The sequence below is a fragment of the Carcharodon carcharias genome, chromosome 16 (genome assembly GCF_017639515.1).
Source record: "Carcharodon carcharias isolate sCarCar2 chromosome 16, sCarCar2.pri, whole genome shotgun sequence".
Lineage (NCBI taxonomy): Eukaryota > Metazoa > Chordata > Chondrichthyes > Lamniformes > Lamnidae > Carcharodon > Carcharodon carcharias.
The window spans coordinates 36,030,348-36,049,209 of NC_054482.1; the positions used below are offsets into that span (position 1 = coordinate 36,030,348).

The 18,862-nt window shown below is 44.0% G+C and overlaps 1 protein-coding gene across 1 annotated transcript in view; it reads right to left on the minus strand.

The window, feature by feature from the left end:
* Positions 1 to 18,862, minus strand: part of LOC121288931 (probable voltage-dependent R-type calcium channel subunit alpha-1E) — a 1,066,831-nt gene that overhangs the window by 3,196 nt on the left and 1,044,773 nt on the right. The window lies entirely within an intron of this gene.

Here is an 18,862-nt window from a genome sequence, read left to right on the forward strand (position 1 = left end):
CCTCTCTCACACTCCTGTATCTGGAACACTCTAATCCCTCTCTCACACTCCTGTATCTGGAACACTCTAATCCCTCTCTCACTCTCTTGTATCTGGAACACAGTAATTCCACTCTCACATTCCTTTATCTGGTAAAATCTAATCCCTCTTTCACACTCCTGTATCTGGAACACACTAATCCCACTTTCATACTCCTGTATCTGGAACACTCTAATCCCTCTCTCACTCTTGTATTGGGAACATTCTAATCCCTCTCTCGCACTCCTGTAACTAGAACACTCTAATCACTCTCTCTCAATCCTGTGTCTGGAACACTCTAATGCCTCTCACAAACTCTTGTATCTGGAGCACACTAATTCCGCCCTCATACTCCTGTATGGGGAACACTCCAACCCCTCTCTCACATTCCTGTATCTGGAAAACTCTAAACCCTCTGACATGCTCCTGTATCTGGAACACTCTCGCACTCCTGTAACTGGAGCACTATAATCCTTCTCTCTCACTCCTGTATCTGGAACACTCTAATTCCTCTCTCTCAATCCTGTGACTGTAACACTCTAATCGCACTCTCACACTCCTGTAGCTGGAACACTCTATTCCCTCACTCGCACTCCTGCATTTGGTACACTCTAATCACTCTCTCACTCTCCTGCATCTGGAACACACTAATTACACTCTCACACTCCTGTATCAGGTACACTCTAATCTCTCTCTAATACTCCAGTATCTGGAACACTGTAATACATCTCTCACACTCCTGTAACTGGAACACAATAATCCCTCTCTCACACTCCTGTATCTCGAAAACTCTAATCCATCTTTTGAACTCCTGTATCTGGATCAATCTAATCCCTCTCTCTCGATCCTGTGCCTGTAACACTATAATCCCTCTCTCATACTCCTGCATCTGGAACACACTATTCCCTCTCTCGCACTCCTCTATCTGGATCACTCTAAACGCTCTCTTGCATCCTCTATCTGGATCACTCTAAACCCTATCTCTCACTCCTGTGTCTGGAAGAGTCTAAAGCCTCTCTCACACTCCTGTATCTGGAACATTCTAATACCTCTCACACACTCTTGGGTCTGGAACATTCTAATCCTTCTCTCACTCTCTTGTATCTGGAACACACTAATTCCACTCTCAGACTCCTATATCTGGTACACTCTAATCCCTCTCTCACAGTCCTGTATCTGAAAAACTCTAATCCCTCTTTCACACTCTTTATCTGGAACACTCTAATCCTTCTCTCATACTCCTGTATCAGGAACACTCGAATCCCTCCCTCAAAATCTTGTATTTGGAAAACTCAAATCCCTATCTCACATTTCTGTATCTGGAACACTTTAATCCCTCTTTCACACTCCAGTATCAGGAACACTGTAATCCCTCTCTCACACTCCTGTAAGTGGAACACTCTAATCCCTCTCTCACACTCCTGTATCTGGATCACTCTAATCCCTCATTCTCAATCCTGTGTCAGTAACATTCAAATCCCTCTCTAACACTCCTGTATCTGGAACACTCTAATTCTTCTCTCACACTCTTGCATCTGGGACACACTAATTCCTCTTTCACACTCCTGGATCTGGTACACTCTATTCCATCTCTCACATGACTGTATCTGGAACAATCTAAACACTATCTTGCATTCCTGTATCTGGAACATTCTATTCCATCTCTCGCACCCCTGCATCTGGCATGCTCTAAACCCTGTCTTGCACTCATGTATCTAGAACACACTAATCCCTCTCTCCCACTCCTGTGTCTGGAACACTCTAATCCCTCTCTCACTATCTTGTATCTGGAACACACTAATTCCACTCTCACACTACTGTATCTGGTACACATTAATACCTCTCTCACACTCCTGTATTTGGAACATTCTAATCCTCCTCTCACACTTTTGTATTGCAAACTCTCTAATCCGTCTTTCAAACTCCTGTAACTAGAACATTCTAATCCCTCTCTCTCAATCCTGTGTCTGTAACTATTTAATCCCTCTCTCACACTCTTGTATCTGGAAGATTCTAACCACTCTCTCTCATTCCTGTATCTGGAGGACTCTAAATTCTCTCTCACACGACTGTAACTGGAACACTCTAATCCCTCTCTCACTCTCCTGTATCTGGAACAAACTAAAACCATTCTCACAATCCTGTATCTGGAACACTGTAATCCCATTTTCACAGTCTAGTATCCAGAACATGCTAATCCCTCTTCCACAATCTTGTATTTGGAAAACACTAATTCCTCTCTCACACTTCTGTATCTCGAACACTGCAATCCCTCTATCACCCTACTGCATCTGGAACACTGTAAACACTCTCTCACACTCGTGACTGGAGCACACTAGTCCCTTTCTCATACTTGTGTATCTGGAACACACTAGTCCCTCTCTCACACTCCTGGGTTTGAAATAAACTAATCCCTCTCTCACACTCCTGTATCTGGAACACTCTAATTCCTCTCTCACAGTCCTTTATCTGGAATATTCTAATCCCTCTCTCAGATTCCTGTATATGGAACAAACTAATCCCTCTCTCAAACTCTGTATCTGGAATAAACTAATTACTTTCTCACCCTCCTGTATCTGGAACATACTAATCCTTCTCCCATAATTCTGGGTCTGGAACAATATAATCCCTCTCTCAGATGCCTGTATCTGGAACAATCTAATCCCTCGCTAACACTCCTGTGTCTGGAACACTCTAATCCCTCTCTAACACTCTTGCAACTGGAACACACTAGTCCCTCTCTCACACTCCTGGGTCTGGAAGAAACTAATCCCTCTCTCACACTCCTGTATCTGGAACACTATAATACCTCTCTCATGGTCCTGTACATGGAGTACTCTAATCCCTCTCTCACACTCTGTATCTGGAACAAACTAATCACTTTCTCACTCTCCTGTACCTGGAACATATTAATCCTTCTCCCGCAATTCTGTGTCTGGAACAATATAATCCCTCTCTCACAGTCCTGTATCTGGAACAGTCTAATACCTCTCTCAGACACCTGTATCTGGAACAATCTAATCCCTCTCTCACACTCCTGCAACTGGAACGCACTAGTCCCTCTCTCACATTCCTGTATCTGGAAAACTCTCATCCCTCTCTCAAATTCCTGCAATTGGAACACACTAGTCCCTCTCACACACTCCTGTATCTGGAACAATCTAAACTCTTTCTCGCACTACTGTATCTGGAAAAATTTAATCTCTCTCTCACAGTCCTGTACCTGGCATGCTCTAAACAGTATCTTGCACTCATGTATCTAGAACACTCTAATCCATCTCTATCACTCCTGTGTCTGGAACACGCTAATGCCTCTCTCACACTCCTGTATCTGGACCAATATAATCCCTCTCTCACTCTCTTGTTTCTGGAACACACTAATTCCATTCTCCCACACTCCTGTATCTGGTACACTCTCCTCCCTATCCCACACTCCTGTATCTGAAACACTCTAACCCCTCTCTCACACTGCTGTATATGGAACACACTAGTCCCTCTCTCACTCTCCTGTACCTGGAATGCACTAAACCCTTTCTCACAATCCTGTATCTGGAAAACTCTAATCCCTGTTTCACAGTATAGTATCCAGAACAATCTAATCCCTTTCCCACAATCTTGTATTTGGAAAACTCTAATTCATCTCTCACACTTCTGTATCTTGAACACTGTAATCCCACTCTCACACTACTGCATCTGGAACATTGTAAACCCTCTCTCACACTCTTGTGAGTGAAACACACTAGTCCCTCTCTCATACTCCGGGGTTTGGAATAAACTAGTCCCTCTCTCACACTCCTGTATCTGGAACAATATAATCCTTCATTCAGACGCCTGTATCTGGAACAATCTAATCCCTCGCTAACACTCCGGTATCTGGAACACTCTATTCCCTCTCTAACACTCTTGGAACTGGAACCCTCTAGTCCCTCTCTCACACTCCTGTGTCTGGAACACACTAGTCCCTCGCTGACACTCCTGGGTCTCGAACAAACTAATCCTTCTCTCACACTTCTGTATCTGATACACACTATTCTGTCTCTCACACACCAGTATCTGGAACAATCTATTTCCTCTCGCACACTACTTTATTTGGCATGCTCTAAACGCTGCCTCGCACTCCAGTATCTAGAACACACTAATCCCTCTCTCTCACTCCTGTGCCTGGAACAATTCAATCCCTTTCTCAGATGCCTGGATCTGGAACAATCTAATCCCTCTCTCACACTCCTGTACCTGGAACACTCTAATACCTCTCTCATGGTCCTTTATCTGGAATCCCCTAATCCCCCTTTCATACTCCTATATCTGGAACACTATAATCCCTCTCTTACACTCCTGTATATGGAATACTCTAATCCCTCTCTCACACTCTGTATCTGGAACAAACTAATCACTTTCTCGCTCTCCTGTACCTGGAACATACTAATCCTTCTCCCACAATTCTGTGTCTGGAACAATATAATCCCTCTCTCACAGTCCTGTATCTGGAACAGTCTAATACCTCTCTCAGACACCTGTATCTGGAACAATCTAATCCCTCTCTCACACTCCTGCAACTGGAACACACTAGTCCCTCTCTCACACTCCTGTGTCTGGAACACACTAGTCCCTCTCTCACAATCCTGTATCTGGAAAACTCTCATCCTTCTCTCACATTCCTGCAACTGGAACACACTAGTCCCTCTCACACACTCCTGGGTCTGGAAGAAACTAATCCCTCTCTCACACTCCTGTATCTGGAACACTCTATTCTGTCTCTCACATGCCTGTATATGGAACAATCTAAACTCTCCCTCGCACTCCTGTATCAGGAACAATCTAATCCCCCACTCACACTCCTGTATCTGGAACACTCTATTCCCTCTCTTGCACTCCTGTACCTGGCATGCTCTAAACCCTATCTTGCACTCACACATCTAGAACGCTCTAATCCATCTCTCTCACTCCTGTGTCTGGAACACGCTAATGCCTCTCTTGCACTCATGTATCTGGACCAATCTAACTGCTCTCTCACTCTTTTGTATCTGGAACACACTAATTCCATTCTCACACTCCTGTATCTGGTACACTCTCCTCCCTCTCCCATGCTCCTGTATCTGAAACACTCTAATCCCTCTCTCAAACTCCTGTATCTGGAACACACTAGTCCCTCTCTCACACTCTTGTATCTGGAACACTCTAATCCCTCTCTCACTCTCCTGTACCTGGAAGACACTAAACCCTTTCTCACAATCCTGTATCTGGAACACACTAATCCCTGTTTCACAGTATAGTATCAAGAACACTCTAATCCCTCTCGCACGATGTTGTATTTGGAAATCTCTAATTCATCTCTCACACTTCTGTATATCGAGCACTGTAATCCTTCTCTCACACTACTGCATCTAGAACATTATAAACCCTCTCTCACACTCTTGTGACTGGAACAAACTAGTCCCTCTCTCACACTCCTGGGTTTGGAATAAACTTATCCCTCTCTCATGCTCCTGTATCTGGAACAATATAATCCATCTCTCAGATGCCTGTATCTGGAACAATCTAATCTGTCACTAACACTCCTGTATCAGGAACAGTCTAATCCCTCTCTAACACTCTTGTGTCTGGAACAGACTAGTCCCTCTCTCACACGCCTTGGTCTCGAACAAACTAATCCTTCTGTCACACTCCTGTATCTGGAACACACTATTCCGTCTCTCACACACCTGTATCTGGAACAATCTATTTCCTCTCTTGCAATACTTTATTTGGCATGCTCTAAACCCTGTCTCGGACTACTTTATCAAGAACACACTAATCCCTCTATCTCACTCCTCTGTCTGGAACAATCTAATCCCTCTCTCACTCTCTTGTATCCGGACCCACTAATTCCACTCTCACACTACTGTATCTGGTACTATATAATCCTTCTCTCACACTCCTGTATCTGGAACACTCTAATCCCTCTCCCACAGTACTGTATCTGGAGCACTCTTATCCTCTTCTCACACTTTTGTATCGTGAACACTCTAATTCCTCTCTCGCACTCCTGTAAATAGAACACACTAATCCCCCTCTCTCAAACCTCTGTCTGGAACACTTTAATCCCTCTCTAACTCTCCTGTATCTGGAACACTCTATTCTGTCACTCACATGCCTGTATCTGGAACACTCTAATACCTCCCTCTCAATCCTGTGTCTGTAACACTCTAACCGCTCTCTCACACTCCTGTATCTGGAACACACTATTTCTTCTCTTGCACTCCTGTATCTGGAACACTCAAATCCCTCTCTCACACTCCAGTATCTGAAATAAACTAATTTCCCTCTTGCACTCCTGTATCTGGAAAATTCTAACCTCTCTCTCACTCTCCTGTACCTGGAGCACACTAAACCCTGTTTCACAGTCTTGTATCCGGAACACTCTAATACCTTTCTCACACTTCTGTATCTCAAACAGTGTAATCCCTCTCTCGCACTCTTGTATCTGGAACATTGTAAACCAAATCTCACACTCCTGTAACTGGAACACATTAGTCCCCCTCTCACACTGATTTGTCTGGAACACACTTTTCCCTCTCTCACACTCCTGGGTCTGTAACAAACTAATCTCTCTCTCACACTCCTGTATATGGAATACTCTAATCCCTCTCTCACACTCTGTATCTGGAACACACTAATCATTTTCTAACTCTCCTGTACCTGGAACATACTAATCCTTCTCTAACAATTCTGTGTCTGGATTAATATAATCCCTCTCTCACAGTCCTGTATCTGGAACAGTCTAATACCTCTCTCAGATGCCTGTATCTGGAACAATCTAATCCCTCTCTCACAATCCTGCAACTGGTACACACTAGTCCCTCTCTCACACTCAGGTGTCTGTAACACATTAGTCCCTATCTCACACTCTTGAATCTGGAACACTCTAATCCCTCTCTCACACTACTGCAACTGGAACGCAATAGTCCCCCTCTCACTCTCCTGGTTCTAGAACAAACTAATCCTTCTCTCACACTCCTGTATCAGGAACACTCTATTCCATCTCTCACATGCCTGTATCTGGAATACTCTAATTCCAACTCACAATCTGTATCTGGAACAAACTAATCACTTTCTCAATCTCCTGTACCTGGAACATACTAATCCTTCTCCCACACTCTAATCCCTTTCTCACACTTCTGTATCTCGAATAGTGAAATTCCTCTCTCACACTCCTGTATCTGGAACATTATAAACCCATTCTCACACTCCTGTAACTGGACACACTAGCCCCACTCTCACACTCGCTTGTCTGGAACACACTAGTCCCTCTCTCACACTCCTGGGTCTGGAACAAACTAATCACTCTCTCTCACTGCTGTATCTGGAACACACTAATGCCTCTCTCATGGTCTTTTTCAGGAATAATCTTTTGCCTCTCTCAGACTCCTATATCTGGAACACTCTAATCCCTCTCTCACTTGCCTGTATATGGAATGCTCTAATCCCTCTCTCTGGAACAAACTAATCGCTTTCTCACTCTCCTGTACCTGGAACACATTAACCCTTCTCCCACAATTCTGTGTCTGGAACAATATAATCTCTCTCTCACAGTCCTGTATCTGGAACAGTCTAATACCTCTTTCAGACGCCTGTAACTGGAACAATCTAATCCCTCTCTCACACTCCTGGATCTGGTAAAAACAAATCCCTCTCTCACACTCCTGTATCTGGAACAATCTATTCCGTCTCTCACAAACCTGTATCTGGAATACTCTAATTCCTCTCTCACACTCTAATCACTTCCTCACTCTCCTGTACCTGGAACACTCTATTCCCTCTCTCACACTCCTGTACCTGGCATGCTCTATTCCCTATACTGCACTCATGTATCTAGAACACTCTAATCCCTCTCTCTCACTCCTGTGTCTGGAACAAGCTAATGCCTCTCTCACACTCCTGTATCTGGAACACTCTAATCCCTCTCTCACACTCTGTATCTGGAACAAACTAATCAATTTCTCACTCTCCTGTACTGGGAACATACTAATCCTTCTCCCACAATTCTGTGTCTGGTACAATATAATCCCTCTCTCACAGTCCTGTATCTGGAACACAGTAGTCCCTCTCTCACACTCCTGTGTCTGCAATGCACTAGTCCCTCTCTCACAGTCCTGTATCTGGAACACACTAATCCATCTCTCACACTCCTGCAACTGGAACACATTAGTCTCTCGCACACACTCCTGGGTCTGGAATGAACTAAACCCTCTCTCACACTCCTGTATCTGGAACACTCTATTACATCTCTCACACACCTGTATCAAGACCAATCTAAACCCTCTCTCACACTCTTGTACCTGGAACACTCTAATCCCTCTCTCAAACTCCTGTATCTGGACAACACTATTTCTTCTCTTGCACTCCTGTATCTGGAACACTCTAAACCCTCTCTCACTCTCTAGTATCTGAAATAAACTAATTTCACACTCACACTCCTGTATCTGGAACACTCTAATCCCTTTCTCACTCTCCTGTACCTGGAACACACTAAACCCTGTTTCACAGTCTTGTATACGGAACACTCTAATCGCTTTCTCACTCTTCTGTATCTCGAACAGTGTAATCCCTCTCTCACACTCCTGCATCAGGAACATTGTAAACCCACTCTCACACTCCTGTAACTGGAACACACTACTCCCTCTCTCATATTCGTTTGTCAGGAACACACCAGTCCCACTCTCACACTCCTGGGTCTGGAACAAACAAATCCCTCTCTCTCACTGCTGTATATGGAATACACTAATCCCTCTCTCACACACTGTATCTGGAAAAAAAAAACTAATCACTTTCTCACTCACCTGTACGTGGAACATAACAATCCTTCTCCCACAATTTTGTGTCTGGAACAATATAATACCTCTCTCACAGTCCTGTCTGAGGAACAGCCTAATATCTCTCTCAGACGCCTGTATCTGGAAAACTCTAATCCCTCTCTCACACTCCTGCAAGAGAAACACACTAGTCCCTCTCACAAAATCCGGGGTCTGGAACAAACTAATCCCTCTCTCACACTCCTGCACCTGGAACACTCTATTCCGTCTCTCATATGCCTGTATCAGGGAAATTCTAAACCCTCTCACAGTCCTGTATTTGGGACACTGTATTCCGTCTCTCGCACTCCAGTACCTGGCATGCTCTAAACCCTATCTTGCACTCATGTATCTAGAACAATCTAATCCCTCTCCTTCACTCCTCTGCCTGGAACAAGCTAATGACTCTCTCTTAGACTCCTGTATCTGGAACAATTAATCCCTCTCTCACTCTCTTGTATCAGGAACACACTAATTCCACTCTCACACTTCTGTATCTGGGACACTCTCCTCCCTCTCCCACACTCCTGTATCTGAAAACTCTAATCTCTCTCAAACACTCCTGTATCTGGAACACACTAGTTCCTCTCACACACTCCTGTGTCTGGAACACACTAGTCCCTCTCTCACACTCCTGTATCTGGAATACTCTAATACATCTCTCACACTCCTCCAACTGGAGCACACTAGTCCCTCTCTCACACCCCTGGGTCTGGAACAAACTAATCCCTCTCTCACAGTCCTGTATCTGGAACACTCTATTCCGTCACTCTCAGACTCCTGAGACTGGAACAAACTAATCCTTCTCTCACACTTCTGCATCTGGAACACTCTATTCTGTCTCTCACACCCCTCTATCTGGAACAAACTATTTCCAATCTTGCACACCTGTATCTGGCATGCTCTAAACCCAGTCCCACTCTCCTGTATCTCTAATCCCTCGCTCACACTCTGTATATGGAACAAACTAATCAATTTCTCGCTCTCCTGTACTGGGAACATATTAATCCTTCTCCCACAATTCTGTGTCTGGAACAATATAATCCCTCTCTCACAGTCCTTTACCTGGAACAGACTAATACCTCTCTTAGATGCCTGCATCGGGAACAATGTAATCCCTCTCTCATACTCCTGCAACTGGAACACACTAGTCCCTCTCTCACACTCGTGTATCTCGAGCATTCTAATCCCTCTCTCACACTCCTGCAACTGGAACACACTAGTCCCTCTCACACATTCCTGGGTCTGGAACAAACTAATCCCTCTCTCACAGTTCTGTATCTGGAACACTCTATTCCATCTATCACACGCCTGTATCTGGAACAATATAATCCCTCTCAAACAATCCTTTATCTGCAACACTTTATTCGCTCTCTCACACTCCTGTGCCTGGCATGCTGTATAACCGATCTTGCACTCATGTATCTAGAAGACTTATTATTCTCGCACACTCCAGTATCTGGAAAAGGCTAATACCTCTCTCACACTCCTGCAACTAGAACACACTAATCCCTCTCTCTCATTCCTGTGTCTGGAACACTCTAATCCCTCTCTCACTGTCTTGTATCTGGAAAAAACTAATTCCACTCTCAGACTAATGTATCTGGTAAACTGGAATCCTTCTCTCATAATCGTGTATATGGAATACTCTAATCCCTCTCTCACAGCCTGTATCTGGAACAAGCTAATCACTTTCTCACTCTCCTGTACCTGGAACATACTAATCTTTTGCCCACAATTCTGTGTCTGGAATAATATAATCCCTCTCTCAAAATCCTTTATCTGGGACAGCCTAATCTCTCTCTCACACTCTTGCAACTGGAACACACTAGTCCCTCTCTCACACTCCTGCATCTGGAAAACAGCAGTCCCTCTCTCATACTCCTGTATCTGGAACACACTAGTCCCTCTCACACACTCCTGGGTCTGGAACAAACTAATCCATATATCACACTCCTTTATGTGGAACACTCTACTCCTTCTTTCACACGCCTGTATATGGAACAATCTAAATCATCTCTCGCACTACTGTATCTGGAACAAACTAATGTCCCGCTAATATTCCTGTATCTGGATCACTCTATTCCCTCTCTCACACTCCTGTACCTGGCATGCTCTAAACCCTGTCTTGCACACATGTATGTAGAACACTCTAATCCGTCTCTCTCATTCCTGTGTCTGGAACAAGCTAATGCCTCTCTCTCACACTCCTGAATCTGGAACACTCTAATCCCTCCCTCTCAATCCTCTGTCTGTAACACTCTAATCACTCTCTCACACTCCTGTATCTGGAACACACTATTTATTCTCTTGCACTCCTGTATCTGGAAAACTCTTATTCCGCTCTCACACTAATGTACCTGGAACACTCTTATCCTCCTCTCTCACTCTTGAATCGTGAACACTCTAATCTAGTCCGTCTCTCACACGCCTGTATGTGCCACACTTGAAACCATCTCTTGCACTCATGTATCTGGAACAATCTAATTCCCCTCTCATATTCCTGTATCTGGAACACTCTATTCCATCTCTCGCACTCCTGTACCTAACATGCTCTAAACCCTATCTTTGACTCTTGTATCTAGAAAACTCTAATCCCCCTCTCTCACTCCTGTGTCTGGAAAAAGCTAATGCTTCTCTCTCAGACACCTGTAACTGGAACACTCTAATCCCTCTCTCACTCTCTTGTATCTGAAACACACTAATTCCACTCTCACACTCCTGTATCTGGAACACACTATTCCATCTCTCACACGCCTGTATCTGAAACACTCTAATCCCTCTCTCACACTCCTGTATCTGGAACACTCAATTCCATCTCTCACATGCCTGTATCTAGAACAAACTATTTTCTCTCACACACTCCTGTATCTGGCATGCTCTAAACCCTTTCTCACACTGCTGCATCTAGAACACACTAAACCCTCTCTCTCATTCCTGTGTCTGGAACACTCTAATCCCTCTCTCACTGTCTTGTATCTGGAAAAAACAAATTCCACTCTCACACTACTGTATCAGGTACACTCAAATCCTTCTCTCATACTCCTGTGTATGGGATAATCTAATCCCTCTCTCACAGCCTGTTTCTGGAACAAACTAATCACTTAATCACTCTTCTGTACATGGAACATACTAATCCTTCTCCCACAATTCTGTGTCTGGAATAATATAATCCCTCTCTCACAATACTTTATCTGGGACAGCCTAATACCTCTCTCAGACGTTTGTATCTGGAAAAATCTAATCCCTCTCTCACACTCTTGCAACTGGAACACACTAGTCCCTCTCTCATACTACTGGGTCTGGAAAACAGCAGTCCCTCTCTCATACTCCTGTATCTGGAACACACTAGTCCCTCTCACACACTCCTGGGTCTGGAACAAACTAATCCATATCTAACACTGCTTTATGTGGAACACTCTATTCCTTCTCTCACGCGCGTGTATATGGAAAAATCTAAATCCTCTCTCGCACTACTGTATCTGGAACAATCTGATGCCCCTCTAACATTCCTGTATCTGGATCACTCTATTCCATCTCTCACACTCCTGTACCTGGCATGCTCTAAACCCTGTCTTGCACACATGTACGTAGAACACGCTAAACTGTCTCTCTCATTCCTGTGTCTGGAACAATCTAATGCCTCCCTCTCACACTCCTGCATCTAGAACACACTAATCCCTCTCTCTCATTCCTGTGTCTGGAGCACTCTAATCCCTCTCTCACTGTCTTGTATCTGGAAAAAACTAATTCCACTCTCAGACTAATGTATCTGGTACACTGGAATCCTTCTCTCATAGTCGTGTATATGGAATACTCTAATCCCTCTCTTACAGCCTGTATCTGGAACAAACTAATCACTTTCTCACTCTCCTGTACCTGGAACATACTAATCATTTGCCCACAGTTCTGTGTCTGGAATAATATAATCCCTCTCTCAAAATCCTTTATCTGGGACAGCCTAATCCCTCTCTCTCACTCTTGCAACTGGAACACACTAGTCCCTCTCTCACACTCCTGGGTCTGGAAAACACCAGTCCCTCTCTCATACTCCTGTATCTGGAACACACTAGTCCCTCTCACACACTCCTGGGTCTGGAACAAACTAATCCATATCTCACACTCCTTTATGTGGAACACTCTACTCCTTCTCTCACACGCCTGTATATGGAACAATCTAAATCATCTCTCGCACTACTGTATCTGGAACAATCTAATGTCCCTCTAACATTCCTGTATCTGGATCACTCTGTTCCCTCTCTCACACTCCTGTACCTGGCATGCTCTAAACCCTGTCTTGCACACATGTATGTAGAACACTCTAATCCGTCTCTCTCATTCCTGTGTCTGGAACAAGCTAATGCTTCTCTCTCATTCTCCTGAATCTGGAACACTCTAATCCCTCCCTCTCAATCCTCTGTCTGTAACACTCTAATCACTCTCTCACACTCCTGTATCTGGAACACACTATTTATTCTCTTGCACTCCTGTATCTGGAAAACTCTTATTCCGCTCTCACACTAATGTATCTGAAACACTCTTATCCTCCTCTCTCACTCTTGAATCGTGAACACTCTAATCTAGTCCGTCTTTCACACGCCTGTATGTGCAACACTTGAAACCCTCCCTTGCACTCCTGTAACTGGAACAATTGTAATTCCCCTCACATATTCCTGTATCTGGAACACTCTATTCCATCTTTCGCACTCCTGTACATAACATGCTCTAAACCCTATCTTCGACTCTTGCATCTAGAACACTCTAATCCCCCTCTCTCACTCCTGTGTCTGGAACAAGCTAATGCTTCTCTCTCAGACACCTGTAACTGGAACACTCTAATCCCTCTCTCATTCTCTTGTATCTGGAACACACTAATTCCACTCTCACACTCCTGTATCTGGAACACACTATTCCATCTCTCACACGCCTGTATCTGAAACACTCTAATCCCTCTCTCACACTCCTGTATCTGGAACACTCAATTCCATCTCTCACATGCCTGTATCTAGAACAAACTATTTTCTCTCACACACTCCTGTATCTGGCATGCTCTAAACCCTTTCTCACACTCCTGCATCTAGAACACACTAAACCCTCTCTCTCATTCCTGTGTCTGGAACACTCTAATCCCTCTCTCACTGTCTTGTATCTGGAAAAAAACAAATTCCACTCTCACACTACTGTATCAGGTACACTCGAATCCTTCTCTCATACTCCTGTGTATGGGATACTCTAATCCCTCTCTCACAGCCTGTATCTGGAACAAACTAATCACTTACTCACTCTCCTGTATATGGAACATACTCATCCTTCTCCCACAATTCTGTGTCTGGAATAATATAATCCCTCTCTCAAAATACTTTATCTGGGACAGCCTAATACCTCTCTCAGACGTTTGTATCTGGAAAAATCTAATCCCCCTCTCACACTCTTGCAACTGGAACACACTAGTCCCTCTCTCACACTCCTGGGTCTGGAAAACACCAGTCCCTCTCTCATACTCCTGTATCTGGAACACACTAGACCCTCTCACACACTCCTGGGTCTGGAACAAACTAATCCATATCTAACACTCCTTTATGTGGAACACTCTATTCCTTCTCTCACGCGCGTGTATATGGAACAAACTATATCCTCTATCGCACTACTGTATCTGGAACAATCTAATGCCCCTCTAACATTCCTGTATCTGGATCACTCTATTCCCTCTCTCACACTCCTGTACCTGGCATGCTCTAAACCCTGTCTTGCACACATGTATGTAGAACACGCTAAACTGTCTCTCTCATTCCTGTGTCTGGAACAATCTAATGCCTCCCTCTCACACTCCTGCATCTAGAACACACTAATCCCTCTCTCTCATTCCTGTGTCTGGAGCACTCTAATACCTCTCTCACTGTCTTGTATCTGGAAAAAACTAATTCCACTCTCAGACTAATGTATCTGGTACACTGGAATCCTTCTCTCATAATCGTGTATATGGAATACTCTAATCCCTCTCTCACAGCCTGTATCTGGAACAAACTAATCACTTTCTCACTCTCCTGTACCTGGAACATGCTAATCTTTTGCCCACAATTCTGTGTCTGGAATAATATAATCCCTCTCTCAAAATCCTTTATCTGGGACAGCCTAATCCCTCTCTCACACTCTTGCAACTGGAACACACTAGTCCCTCTCTCACACTCCTGGGTCTGGAAAACACCAGTCCCTCTCTCATATTCCTGTATCTGGAACACACTAGTCCCTCTCACACACTCCTGGGTCTGGAACAAACTAATCCATATCTCACACTCCTTTATGTGAAACACTCTACTCCTTCTCTCACACGCCTGTATATGGAACAATCTAAATCATCTCTCGCACTACTGTATCTGGAACAATCTAATGTCCATCTAACATTCCTGTATCTGGATCACTCTGTTCCCTCTCTCACACTCCTGTACCTGGCATGCTCTAAACCCTGTCTTGAACACATGTATGTAGAACACTCTAATCTGTCTCTCTCATTCCTGTGTCTGGAACAAGCTAATGCTTCTCTCTCATACTCCTGAATCAGGAACACTCTAATCCCACCCTCTCAATCCTGTGTCTGTAACACTCTAATCACTCTCTCACACTCCTGTATCTGGAACACACTATTTATTCTCTTGCACTCCTGTATCTGGAACAAACTAATCCCTCTATCACTCTCTTGTATCTGGAACAAACTATTTCCACTCTCACACTCCTGTATCTGAAACACTCTAATACCTCTCTCACACTCCTGTATCTGGAACACACTAGTCCCTCTCTCACACTCCTGGGTCTGGACCAAACAAATCAATCTCACACTCCTGTATCTGGAACACTCTATTCAGTCTCTCACACACCTGAATCTTGAACAAACTATTTCCTCTCTCACACTCCTGTGTCTGGCATGCTCTCTCACACTCCTGTATCTAGATAACACTAATCCCTCTCTCTCACTGCTATGCCTGAATCACTCTAATCCTTCTCTCACACTCCTGTATCTGGAAAACCCTTATTCTGCTCTCACACTAATGTATCTGGAACACTCTTATCTACCTCTCACACTCTTGAATTGTGAACTCTCTAATCTATTCCGTCTCTCACAAGCCTGTATCTGGAACAATTGAAACCCTCTCTTGCACTCCTGTATCTGGAACAATCCTATCCCCCTCTCATACTCCTTTTTCTGGAATACTCTATTCCCTCTCTCGCACTACTGTACCTAGCATGCTCTAAAAATATCTTGGACTCTTGCATCTAGAACACTCCATTCCCCGTCTCTCACTCCTGTGCCTGGAACAAGCTAATGCCTCTATATTAGATTCCTGTATCTAGAACACTCTAATCTCACTTGCCTGTATCTGTAACACTCTAATTCCTCTCTCACACTCCTGTATCTGGAACACTCAATTCCATCTCTCACATGCCTGTATCTCGTCCAAACTATTCTCTCTCACACTCCTATATCTGGAACACACTATTTATTATCTTGCACTCCTGTATCTGGAACAATCTAATCCCTCTATCACTCTCTTGTATCTGGAACAAACTATTTCCACTCTCACACTCCTGTATCTGAAACACTCTAATCCCTCTCTCACACTCCTGTATCTGGAACACACTAGTCCCTCTCTCACACTCCTTGGTCTGGACCAAACTAATGAATCTCACACTCCTGTATCTGGAGCAATCTATTCAGTCTCTCACACGCCTGTATCTTGAACAATCTATTTCCTCTCTCGCACTCCTGTATCTGGCATGCTCTAAAACATGTCTCCTGTATATAGAAAACACTAATCCCTCTCTCTCACTGCTGTGCCTGAATAACTCTAATCCTTCTCTCACACTCCTGTATCTGGAAAACTCTTATTCAGCTCTCCCATTAATGTATCTGGAACACTGTTATCCACCTCTCACACTCTTGAACCGTTAACTCTCTAATCTATTCCGTCTCTCAAGCTTGTATCTGAAACACTCTAATCCCTCTCTCACACTCCTGTATCTGTAACACTCAATTCCATCTCTCACATGCCTGTATCTAGAACATACTATTTTCCCTCACACACTCCTGTATGTGGCAGGCTCTAAAACCTGTCTCACACTCCTGCATCTAGAACACACTAATCCCTCTCTCTCATTCCTGTGTCTGGAACACTCTAATCCCTCTCTCACTGTCTTGTATCTGGCAAAAACTAATTCCACTCTCAAACTACTGTATCTGGTACACTCGAATGCTTCTCTCATACTCCTGTGTATGGGACACTCTAAACCCTCTCTCACAGCCTGTATCTGGAACAAACTAATCACTTTCTCACTCTCCTGCACCTGGAACATACTAATCCTTCTCCCACAATTCTGTGTCTGGAATAATATAATCCCTCTCTCACAATCCTTTATCTGGGACAGCCTAATATCTCTCTCAGACTTTTGTTTCTGGAAAAATCAAATCCCTCTTTCACACTCTTGCAACTGGAAAAAACTAGTCCCTCTCTCACACTCCTGTGTCTGGAAAACACCAGTCCCTCTCTCATACTCCTGTATCTGGAACACACTAGTACCTCACACAGACTCCTGGGTCTGGAACAAACTAATCCATATCTCGCTTTCCTTTAATGTGGAACACTCTATTCCGTCTCTCACATGCCTGTATATGGAACAATCTAAATCCTCTCTCGCACTACTGTATCTGGAACAAACTACTGCCCCTCTAACATTCCTGTATCTGGATCACTCTATTCCCTCTCTCACACTCCTTTATCTGGAATGCTCTAAACCCTGTCTTGCACACATGTATGTAGAACACTCTAATCCGTCTCTCTCATTCCTGTGTCTGGAACAAGCTAATGACTCTCTCTCACACTCCTGAATCTGGAACACTCTAATCCCTCCCTCTGAATCCTGTTTCTGTTACCCTGTAATCCCTCTCTCACACTCCTGTATCTGGAACACACTATTTATTCTCTTGCACTCCTGTATCTGGAACAATCTAATCCCTCTATCACTCTCTTGTATCTGGAACAAACTATTTCCACTCTCACACTCCTGTATCTGAAACACTCTAATCCCTCTTTCACACTCCTGTATCTGGAACACACTAGTCCCTCTCTCACACTCCTGGGTCAGGACCAAACTAATTACTCTCACACTCCTGTATCTGGAACAATCTTTTCAGTCTCTCACACGCCTGTATCTTGAACAATCTATTTACTCTCTCACACTCCTGTATCTGGCATGCTCTAAAACATGTCTCACACTCCTGTATCTAGAACACACTAATCCCTCTCTCTCACTGCTGTGCCTGAAACACCCTACTCCTTCTCTCACACTCCTGTATCTGGAAAACTCTTATTCAGCTCTCCCACTAATGTATCTGGAACACTGTTATCCACCTCTCACACTCTTGAACCGTGAACTCTCTAATCTATTCCGTCTCTCACACGCCTCTATCTGAAACACTCTAATCCCTCTCTCACACTCCTGTATCTGGAACACTCAATTCCATCTCTCACATGCCTGTATCTAGAACATACTATTTTCCCTCACACACTCCTGTATGTAGCATGCTCTAAAACCTGTCTCACACTCCTGCATCTAGAACTCACTAATCCCCCCCTCTCATTCCTGTGTCTGGAACACTCTAATCCCTCTCTCACTGTCTTGTATCTGGAAAAAACTAATTCCACTCTCACACTACTGTATCTAGTACACTCGAATCCTTGTCTCATACTCCTGTATATGGTATACTCTAATCCCTCTCTCACAGCCTGCATCTGGAACAAACTAATCACTTTCTCACTCTCCTGTACCTGGAACATACTAATCCTTCTCCCACAATTCTGTTTCTGGAATAATATAATCCCTCTCTCACAATACTTCATCTGGGACAGCCTAATACCTCTCTCGGACGTTTGTATCTGGAAAAATCTAATCGCTCTTTCACACTCTTGCAACTGGAACACACTAGACCCTCTCTCACTCTCCTGGGTCTGGAAAACACCAGT